The sequence below is a fragment of the Aedes albopictus genome, chromosome 2 (assembly GCF_035046485.1).
Source record: "Aedes albopictus strain Foshan chromosome 2, AalbF5, whole genome shotgun sequence".
Classification (NCBI taxonomy): Eukaryota; Metazoa; Arthropoda; class Insecta; order Diptera; family Culicidae; genus Aedes; species Aedes albopictus.
In genome coordinates, this window is record NC_085137.1 from 373,934,961 (window position 1) to 373,946,987 (window position 12,027).

Below are 12,027 nucleotides of genomic sequence, written 5' to 3' on the forward strand. Positions count from 1 at the left end.
TTCCACCAGATTCAAAATCAACCGATATCTCCAGATCCGAAAAACTTCACTCACGCAACAATGCAATCGATGCAAACGATCCGGAGTTATAACAGAAAATCAAACGCCTTCAACAACGCCTAATGGACTACACAACATGGACAAACGAAGGATTTTTCTCCACACAGGAATTGATGGTGGGCGATTTGAGCCTTCTAGCTACTTCACACAGAGCTGAACTGAACGCTACGAAAATTCAAAGTGAAATGATTGATTTGAATTGGAAACCGAAGCGCTGTAGTCGTCGCATCCAGAGCGGTAGATTGTTGCTCCTCGTCGACTCGCATTGCATACATCTTCACCGAACTGGAAGGGACACATTGCGTTTCCCCTCGTTCGAACTACACACGTACAATATATGTGCAAAGCATACGCATGTACGGCATTCGTTGCATGATACGTTATACGATTCAAGCGTGCTTCTAGTGTTAGTGTGCGGCTTATTACGCCTCACCAACATCTACAGGCAAGACATGGCGGTTATGATGCACCGACAACGAAATAGTCATTGCTTTCATCAATAAATAAAAACCAATGAAAATAAATTAACTAATTGTTTGACATACTCCGACAGTGATCTAAAAACAATAAATTTTCATCCTACAATGGAGTGCAAAACCTACAAGGTGGAAAAATATGTTATTTTTCTGATCACAACTAGCCCTTTTCTGTCTGCTTGCAGCGATAACAAAAAGAAGCTTCAATTTTAGGTGTGGTTGTGGTCCCACACCATCAAGAAATTTTGCTTCCCCTCCAAACCCACACTGTTGGAGAACATCTCCAATACAGTTTCGAAAGCGTACTATAATTATGGTTAAATTTTATATCATCCATTTTATACGATGCCAAAAGGGTACGTTCTTGACTTTTTAATCAATGTGTTAAAAAAAATTGAATTAAAATTTTTCGGAATAAAAATCTTTTTTGAATTATATCTATGCATTTTTCGCAGTGCACAGTGGCCACAGGCCGGACAAAACCTTAGAAATGTATGTCAAAATTTCGTAACTTTGATAGGGTTTTTGACCCCATTCCCGACAGAACATGTAAACAAAATTGTGCATTATCTAAATTCACAACGAAACGACCGTTTTCGTCAACTTCTTCCATATGAATCAGATACCTTCTTGCGTGAACTTGTTGATAACAGTGATTATTGTGAGTGATCTGTAGTTATCCTCCAATTATCCTCCACGAAAAAAATGCACATTTGTAGGGTTCCCTGGAGGATAACAACAGATCCTTATCCTCCAAAGGTTTTTGATGTTTTAGCATAAAACTAAAAACGCTAAACGAAGAATCGATTGATTTCCAATCATTTGGCATAATAAAATATTTAGATTTGGGGAAAATTGACGGAAATTTGAACAAAATCAATTTCCCCATATAAAATAAATTGCCTGTTGTAGTGTTCCCTGGAGGATAAGTGCAAAAGGTTATCCTCCAGAAGTTTTGCACATTTAATTGCAAAAATAAGAACATTAATCGAAAGATCATAAAAAAATCTTTCGAAACAGTAAAAATAAGTATTACTTTTTATTAAATATAGTCAGAAAAAGCTCTATCCAAAAATCAGACCAACTGCGTAGAACAAAATTAATTGAACGTAGTAAGGTTCTGTTTGGAGTATAACTACAGAAATGCTATAAAAATGCAATCAATCACATTATAAGTGGAAAATGATAGTTTTTATTCGAAAAACTACTTTAATACATAATTTGTTCCATTGTTTGAACTATGAATTACTACTATTTATTAGCAATTCGATAATAAACTTAATTCTATAGGAAATTTTGCAAGCAAGAATTTTATAGCAGCAACATTTGTATTCAAATCAAAATCTTAAGACTCTGATTAACATTTTAAAACCAATAAACTATCCAATAAACCTCAAAAACCTTTGGAGTAACATTTTGAAGTCTCAAGACATAACAAAATTATTTGAGGATTGATTCTTAAGACTTTGGTTAGCATTTTAAAACTTATTAACTATTAAATACCCCTCAAAAATCTTTGGAGGATAGAATATTTCAAAGTATCAAGACATGCCTAATTTAATAGGAAGCAATCAGTGAAGTACTAGATTGAAAGTAGTGAGCTGGATTTTTGTATGGTGAGATGATCAGTTCTCCATTTCTGTAATGAAATGGTACAAACAGCGTGGGTTATATGACTTCTTGACTAATTTCATGCTATTTGAGCAAAAGTTTGGGTAACTGTGTTGTTGTATTATTTATTTCTTGCAACTTCAACAACACAGTTACCCAAACTTTTTCTCAAACAGCATTAAATTAGGCAAGAAACCATATAACCCACGCTGTTTGCACCATTTTATCGCAGAAATGGAGAACTGATCATCTCACCATACAAAAATCCAGCTCACTACTTTCAATCTAGTACTTCACTGATTGCGTCCTATTGAGGAGGAAAATATTTTGATGTCTCAAGACGTGACAAATTTAAATCGGGATTGATTCTTGAGACTCTGACTACAATTTAATGCCGTAATCTGGGGGATAGTTGATCAGCGGGATGAAATTGATCACAATGGGATCCACGTCCTTCAACCGCTAAGGATGCTACAATTATGTTTTAATGGAAGATTCATTCACGTTAAGTGAATAAATTGTGTAAATATATTTTATGCCAATTGTGTCAGATTTTACATAAATGTATCGACTTTTTTGGAGGTAAAAAGACTGTCTTTAAAAATATCGCCTCCCATCAAAGCCTTGTATATAAGATGACTTACAAAACGCTTAAGTTGGCTTTAAAGGCTTATCTAACAAAGCTTTCAGTTAAAATTAATGTTAACATAAAAGTTTTATTAAAAAATAATAACATATTTAAGGCATATAAAACGAATTATTAAGAAATTGCCTATCTCTAGGCGGTTATTTTGTAACATAATAAACTATATTTTATTTATAACATACAGAATTGTATCTAATTTTATTGAAGAGAATAGAGGTAAAGTGATCAACTTCCCCCACATTACGGTACCAATGAGCTATCAAAATAACCTTGAAAACCTTCGGAGGATAAGACATTTCGAAATCTTTAAACATGACAAATTTATTTGACGATTTATTCTTTAGACTCTGGTAAGCATTTTAAAACTAACCAACTATCAAATAAACCTTGAAAACCTTTGGAGTATAAAACATTTCGAAGTCTTAAAACATGACAAATTTATTTCTAGTCTAGTCTAGTCTAGTCTAGTCTAGTCTAGTCTACACATACACAGCCATCACTTGGAAGAATCCTGGAAAATGATAGAATCGACTACTTCTATCATTTTTCTTGCCATTATCAATGCTTGCAGTGAATCAGTGATACATTACAAGCATTGAAGCGGCCAGGCCTACTGTGCAGCGTCATTGAATATTCAATGAAAACTATAGAACGGGGACATCTCGTACCAACCGCTCCGTATAGTAAGTGGTATAGAAGGTAAGCAAAAACGTTGGGAGTGACGTTGCTAAGAAAGTTAATGTCACTCCATCTGGGCTCCTGGTCCTGGGATGGGACATAGGATTTTCCCCTTATGCCCTGCCTCGGAAGCCTAGGTTTAAGCGCCATTGCTCGCTCTCTGAAACGAGACAAAATATTGTGACCCCTTCCCCGGTTGCACTAAGAAAATCAACTTTTAAGTGAATAAACTGTGAAACGTGTAGGGGCCCTACACTTTCAGCATCAAGGCATCTCATAGAAATTAGAAAGATCTCACCAAATAATCAAACGTCCGGTATCCTTTTTCCTTACAGCGTGAAACAAGCTGTACTGTACAGAAACGCAATATTTTTTCACTTGTTGGTGGATTTTTTTTTTTTTTGCAAATTTATTTGAGGATTTATTCTTAAGACTCTGTTTAACATTTTAAAACTAATTAACTATCAAAACAACCTTGAAAACCTTTGGAGGATAAGGCATTTCAAAGTCTTTAAACATGACAAATTTATTTGAGGATTTATTCTTTAGACTCTGGTAAGCATTTTAAAACTAACCAACTATCAAAACAACCTCGAAAACCTTTGGAGGATAAGACATTTGGAAATCTTTAAACATGACAAATTTATTTGACAATTTATTCTTTAGACTCTGGTAAGCATTTTAAAACTAACCAACTATCAAATAAACCTCGAAAACCTTTGGAGGATAAGACATTTCGAAATCTTTAAACATGACAAATTTATTTGACGATTTATTCTTTAGACTCTGGTAAGCATTTTAAAACTAACCAACTATCAAATAAACCTTGAAAACCTTTGGAGGATAAAACATTTCGAAGTCTTAAAACATGACAAATTTATTTGAGGATTTATTCTTAAGACTCTGTTTAACATTTTAAAACTAATTAACCATCAAACAACCTTGAAAACCTTTGGAGGATAAGACATTTATTTCATTTTCTGCCGGAAAGTTGAGTTTGAACGAGTTTACTGCACGAGTTCCAGCACCAATTCACGGCACCAGTGCCGAAGTTCCAGCAAAATCAAATGGGAAATCACTTCGGCACCCATCTTTGTGCTGACGAAGTGCACTCGCCTGCGTGTAATATTTGTTGTGAGCACTTGTGCGGCTTCAGAGTGAACGTGTAGCTCATTGACTGTGGATCCCGGTGCGTAAATGTTGCGGGAGATGATTACCTACGCAAGTGCGTTTGGAAAATATGCGGCAAGTGATATTTTGATTTGTTTTTCTGTGATGTGCCGGGAATTGGTGTTGGTGCCAAAGTAGTTCTAAACCCTATTTTTCTCTTATTACAAATACTTCAACTAAGAGAAATTCTAATATTTAAGTAAATAGAATTGAAATTGAGTCCAGAAGATTTTTTCAAAATTGAAAGATTGGCGAAACTGGAAGCATTTTCTATTTTTTTCGGTTTTTGATTTTTTATTAAATAACGAAGCAATATTTTCAAAATCGGTTTTCGTGCACATGTAGAGTATAGATCAAGGTATCTTCTGATTTTTTTTTAGGTGGAAAATGTTTTCCGTTTTTTCAGAAACCATTTTTTTGTGAAATTTTGTTCAAAAATGGTTTCTGCAAAAACGAAAAACATTTTCCGCTACAAAAAAAAATCAGAAGATACCTTTGTCCATACTCTACATGTGCACGAAACCCGATTTTGAAAATATTGCTTCGTTATTTGATAAAAAAAATCAAAAACCAAAAAGTGAGGAAATACTTCCAGTTTCGCCTTGTACCGAATGATATGTTTTTATTACCTTTATTTCAAAGCACAATTTCAATGGCGCAGTGTATAACACACCGCTTATATTGATGTCTATGAATTGTGTTGTTGTTTTGGAAAACTTGTAAGCTTCGCATTACAACATTTAATCGAAAATTTAGCTAATATTTTTATTTTTAGACCATTCATAAATGTAGCCTTTACTGATTTGTTTGATCAAAAATTGAGGCAAAATTGAGCTAGTACTTTTTAATGATACTGTTCGGAACGATCAGGTGAATTGCATCTAATCCCAAATCTTGTCTAGTTTTTGGGGATACATGTCACTGTATGCTAGACCGGGTCAACATGGTCATTTTTTCGGAACAAAACTTTTTCGATGCCTTTTGTGGTCCCAAACAACTGTGCAAAATTTGGGCATATTTGGTTGTGTCCCCGCATTCCGCATTGCGTATGAAATTTGTATGGAGTTATATATGGGAAAACACACTTTTCTACATTTTTCTCGTAAGAGGATCGAATTTGTCTGGAACTATGTAACTCTCGATGTTAAAGTTTAGCCCAGGAGATGCTGATCAACTTTGCCAAAAAGAGTAAGATGCTTGAATGACTCTGAAAAAAGTTATTAATGTTCAAAGTTTGATATCTCCGCACAACTACTGAAAACCATTTTTTCTGCCAACACTGCTGGTGCTTCAAAGGATCAACTTATCCTTGCTTTATAATCTGTCATTTCATGGAACTTCAAGCCCCATTTCATCAACAAACAACAATCAAGCTAGTGGTTTTTATTTGATTCTCCACTCATTTTTTTATTAATTGATTACAACATTCTATTCATTTTAGCACTTGCATTTGGGGAATTGTTCCGGAACTATTAAAGAGAAGTACCATACAAATCATCTTTCTGCAACCGATGGCCACTTTGTGAACAACTCATCCTAACCTGGCTTGCGACATATCTAATGGACATGGGTCCGGATTTAAAGAAGAATAATTCTAAAGCTCGGCATGTGGCGCATCTAATTTTTTGGTTTTGCACATCGAAAGCAATAAAAACGTTTTGAAACTTTTGACGGACATCCCAAAATCTGGTTTAATCTGTCCCCATGATAATAGTACATAGCAAGAGTTTCCAAGTAAAAAATTATGAGAGAGGCTTATGCGCTTGTTTTAGCCATCTCAGACCCTCCTACGAGGGAAGAGTAGACTTTTATTCATACACAATTTTTAAATTTTTTTTGGACCGTAGGCAACCTATTATGCCAACATTATCTACGTTTGATCAACGTAGTTCTTTTGATACCATGATCAAGGAATAACGACAAAATGATCGGCCTAAAACACATTCCTATCCCTTATAACGCTGTTTGTATGGTTGGTCAGCTACTCGTATGTATGAACTGTCACACCATATGACACCAACTCATCCCACTTTATGCAATTTATGATAGGGCCCTACGGGATGATACCTTGGCTTTCCCTGTAAGCTGGTGTTCAATAATATTCGCAAATGGTCTCTTCTTTGTATTGGCTGATGGCAAATGATCGCGCACTATTTTAAAATAACTAACACAATTTTCTGTTGGTATTTAATTTACGTGCTGTGTAATGTGTATTGTTTTCTCCTGTGTAAACCTTATTGGTTGGAATCAAGCCAGACATTCAATAAAAACTTGTCATTTTCTTGGTCCACAAGTAACGCAACTTTTTCGCGACTAGTGCGCTGTACATATTATTAATGACAAGGAGATAGATGCGTACTACTTCCGAAATGATTCAGAAAACGAAGCGAGTTCGGGTCGTGCCACGACTCAGTTTCAATATTTTCTTTTAAACCACTAGTTGTTGTTGGAACCATTTCTTCATAGAAGTATTAAAGATGGAATACAAGGCAGTGGTAGGCTTATCCGTATCTATGTTCGGAGAGATACATTGAAATTGCCGGTTCTAGTAGGATTCACAATAACATGCTATCCCGAAAAAAGTGGCCGCAAAAAAAGACAGAATGAACGATTTTATCAGTTGCAATCACTTGCATATCTTATATTTCAGGCACGTTTAATCGTACAAAAAATTATAATATAATCTAATTATGAATTACTTGTTGCAGAAATATGAATTTGCAAACTATTTTCATCAATGCGTAAATCCAGAGCACCCTGAATTCACCCATCTCGTCAAAATGTCGCAGAATATATTGCATTTTATTTGCTCAAAATCCCAGGTCATGTTCAGATTGATTTAGTGGCCATCGGTGTGCCCTTTGAAAACAGTTCCGGAACAATTCCCCAAATGCAAGTGCTAAAATGAATAGAATGTTGTAATCAATTAATAAAAAAAATGAGTGAAGAATCAAATAAAAACCACTAGCTTGATTGTTGTTTGTTGATGAAATGGGGCTTGAAGTTCCATGAAATGACAGATTATAAAGCAAGGATAAGTTGATCCTTTGAAGCACCAGCAGTGTTGGCAGAAAAAATGGTTTTCAGTAGTTGTGCGGAGATATCAAACTTTGAACATTAATAACTTTTTTCAGAGTCATTCAAGCATCTTACTCTTTTTGGCAAAGTTGATCAGCATCTCCTGGGCTAAACTTTAACATCGAGAGTTACATAGTTCCAGACAAATTCGAGCCTCTTACGAGAAAAATGTAGAAAAGTGTGTTTTCCCATATATAACTCCATACAAATTTCAAACGCAATGCGGAATGCGGGGACACAACCAAATGTGCCCAAATTTTGCACAGTTGTTTGGGACCACAAAAGGCATCGAAAGAGCTTTGTTCCGGGTTTATGTGATCAAATCTAAATTTTCCCATACAACGTTGACCCACTCTACTGTATGCGCAAAATTGCGCTAAGAAAAAAAAATGAGTTTTTTTTTTAAGTTGTGATGGAGACGCATGGTTACGGAATAATCGAAGATAATTTTTGAACGTAACGATACGATTTTTTTAATTCATGCCCAGAAAACAAAACCCATTGCTATATTGATATGTTGTATAACCACTTGGGTAGAATGGATAAAGGAGAAGTTTTAACCTGTTGACTGTCGCTCAATCGATCTTTGGGCCAGTATCATGTTGGTGCTGTGTTCATCAAGTGCATTTTATTAAGCAAATACATTGCACATAACATTGTCATTGAAAGGTTAAATATGTGGAAGTTTGCAGGAAATGTAAAAACCAGTAATCGGGCGAAACAGCCTGCACGCCGTATTGAATGATAACGGCCAGCGATGCGTAAACTTTGCAGCCTCCCGCGGTATGGTAGGCTCGCAGCAAAGATATCCACAAACCCGATCATCAAACAGAAAACCAAATCGACCACGCTCTAATCGACGGTAAATTCTTCTTGGATATAACCAGTCCACACATACCGCAGTGTGAATTGTAGATTGGATCACTTCCTTGTCGCTGTATGCATGCGCTCAAAACTTTCGACAGTTATCACCACGCGTCGAAGTCGAACGCCACGACTCAACACCGAGCAGCTGCGTAACGTAGAAGTAGCTCAAGACTACGCGCGGCAGTTAGCAGTGGCCCTACCAACGGAAGAGCAGCTTGGCGCAGCTGCACTTGAAGATGGCTGGAGGGACATCCGATCCGCCATAGGTAGTACCTCGGCTGCAGCACTAGGCTTCGCGACTCCGTATCATAGAAGCGGCTGGTACGACGGCGAATGTGAACAGTTGAAAAACGAGAAAAATGCAGCATGGGCCAGAATGCTGCAACACCGTACGAGAGCGAATGAGGCACGTTATAGACAGGCGCGGAACAGGCAGAACTCAATCTTCCAGATGAAGAAGCGCCAGCAAGAAGAACGAGATCGCGAAGCGATGGAAGAGCTGTACCGCGCTAAGGACACACGAAAGTTCTACGGGAAGCAAAACCGCTCGCGCGGCTTTGTGTCACAAGCCAACATGTGCCGAGATAATCACGGGAACATTCTCACGAGCGAGCGTGAGGTGGTCGAGAGGTGGCGGCAGCATTACGATGATCACCTCAATGGCGACGTTGCAAGCGCCGAAGGTGGCGCGGTAACAGATCTAGGAGAACGTGCGTAGGACGAAAGATTCCTAGCCCCTAACCTCCAAGAAATTGAAGAGAAGGTTTGAAAAACTACAAAGCCGCTAGAGCAGATCAACTACTAAGCGAGTTACTAAAACAGGTGGAGAAGCACTTCTGAGAGCACTACACTGGGTCATTACCAAGATTGTGGATGAGGAAGTATTGCCGCAGGAGTGGATGGAAGGTATCGTGTGTCACATCTACAAAAAGGGCGACAAGTTGGATTGCGGGAACTATCGCGCGATCACACTACTGAGCGCTGCCTACAAGGCACTCTCTCTGCCGGCTGTTCGGGTTCGTTTGGAAGTTGACCATCAATGTTAACTTCTTTTCCCGATCAGCCTAGATAGCTGTGTAGTGTCGGTAGCGGTTGTCTCAATTGGCTAAGAATAACACTACGGACCGCCTGATCCAGTGGTAAGAGTCCACTAAACAGGTGACCCCTAATTCATGGTGTTATGCGGCTTTATGCTTACCGTGCCAAAGAATGAATGGTTAGGGGGGTCTAATAAAAACCTAACCACAAACGGAGCCTGTGGAGAATTAGGGCGTCCTCCACAGTATTACGCCCTTACTGCGCTAACCGGAGCAATGGTGCAGTGGACCTTGCGCTTCTCCGAGATAATCAGTTGCCCTTCTTAAGTCTCAAATTTGAGGCTAAATAAGGGCGGGGTTATTCAAATGTTGTTAATTAGCTTACATTACTGCCTATATGGGTTCGCTTAATGCGTTTTCGCCATTGGCGTTTACAATTGACCACCATTTGGTTCGTCGTTGATGTTTCCTGTTTGTGCTGTGATTGTGAAGTGCGTTATCCTGTCTAGTTTGGGTAGTGGCTACGGCAAGGAAACCTCAGATCAATTTTCAGCGTAAAAAGCGTATGTAGCCCAAGTGGATCTACTTTAAAAAGTTCATTTTCGTAGGGTAACTTCTGTCTAGGTTACCTTGTGAACCCAGCTTTGCTTTTTTTTTTCATTATAGATGAACTGTCGCGCCTCGAGCATGCTCTATTTTAGAATAACGTTAACAGTATGTTTCAACCTTTCCTTATGGATGCCTTCAAGCAAGCTCTTGTTTTCAGCATCTTTTCGCTGATATTTGGCATCTGAAGTAGCTCAAACATTAATTTGAGATGCTTCAGTTTGATGGAATACTTAGGTAGTACAGTTCATGGTTAACTTAACATAGAATTGCACCTAACCCAACTCTGCATGAGCAGAATTTGTCATGAGTTGACTGATTGGCATGTGTCAGATGAGGACTCTCCATTTGACCTTTTTGCACTTTGGAGTGTTCCTTCGCAAACTTTGCGTATTCAGGCGTCCCTGCTCAACAAGCTAGGGAACCTGTAATAATTGGTTGCGATCATATTTTATGGATAACTCGCTTCCATTGCTACTCCAAGAGAGTTTCATTATGGTTTTGTTATTACAACGCCCTTCATTGTGGTATACCATAGCTACTGCTTTGAAAGAAGCTTGTCCTCTGCGGTCTGTGCGGACCGCAAGAGGTATTCCTGAATGGAACTCGGACCTGTTCAAGTTCTAAATATCTTCGGATAAACCAGTCTTTTGTATAGCTACGAATCTTTAGCTTCTACCCCGAGGATTGTAGCTATAGAATCGATTTATTGAGCACTAAAAAGCTCTGCTTATTTCAAATCTCCTGGAGAAAATGGGGCTTTATCCTATTTTTCTCCAGAGGGATTTGAGTTTTTCAAACATGTTTTGAACTCTTGTAGTTTTCTATTGGGTATTTTCATGGCATGAAATTACTCTGTAGTTTTATCCCGAAAGGGTGCGTGCGTTGTAAAATGAAGGAATAAGTTCCAGATTTATCTGGTTACGTCGTTCTTTCTGAAATGCTCGAAACGCATTGTCGATTATCACATCTGTGATGTTCGTCTGGCTAACATGCCTGTTCATGTGAACTCACATGTCTCCCAATTTGGGATGTCCACAGTGACTCTTTTACATAAAGTTGTATACGTTTTCAAGAAAGCACTCGCTCAAACGTAGTTTTTGCTTGGGTGATTTCTTGAATATTGAGGATGCTTTTGATGACGTGCCTTTCTATGTCATATTGAATGTCGCATGACGTCGCAAGCTACCTCCAATGAGCTATAGGCTCTTTTTACGCTTATGCGTTTTACAGTGTCCTTTTCAGGGCACTGATTAACCCCGTTGTGGTATGAGCTATGAGCTCTCGTTGCGCTTATGCGTTCATTCCCTCTTCTAGGGCACCCCTTCCTATTTCATCACCTTTCCCTTTCCCAATTCCCATCCCTTGTCCCATTCTCCCTCAGGTAAATGATGAAATAGGCTCATATGTATGGCGATGGCACAAATGTTCCAAATGGAGGATAACGTGCCTCTGGAGCCGGCCTTCTGATACCTGATACCTGCAAGCGCCGAAGGTGGCGCGGTAACAGATCTAGGAGAACGCGCGTAGGACGAAAGATTCCTAGCCCCTAACCTCCAAGAAATTGAAGAGAAGGTTTGAAAAACTACAAAGCCGCTAGAGCAGATCAACTACTAAGCGAGTTACTAAAACAGGTGGAGAAGCACTTCTGAGAGCACTACACTGGGTCATTACCAAGATTGTGGATGAGGAAGTATTGCCGCAGGAGTGGATGGAAGGTATCGTGTGTCACATCTACAAAAAGGGCAACAAGTTGGATTGCGGGAACTATCGCGCGATCACACTACTGAGCGCTGCC

At 38.4% G+C, this 12,027-nt stretch overlaps 1 protein-coding gene across 5 annotated transcripts in view; it reads right to left on the reverse strand.

Moving 5' to 3' along the window:
• Window positions 1-250, reverse strand: part of LOC109401345 (synaptic vesicle membrane protein VAT-1 homolog-like) — a 209,701-nt gene extending 209,451 nt beyond the window's left edge. For all 5 annotated transcript variants that reach the window (XM_062852957.1, XM_062852955.1, XM_062852960.1 and 2 more), the window contains exon 1: window positions 55-250. The gene's annotated coding sequence lies outside the window, so the exon portion shown is untranslated. The remainder of the gene's footprint in view (window positions 1-54) is intronic.
• Window positions 251-12,027: the final 11,777 nt, after the last annotated feature.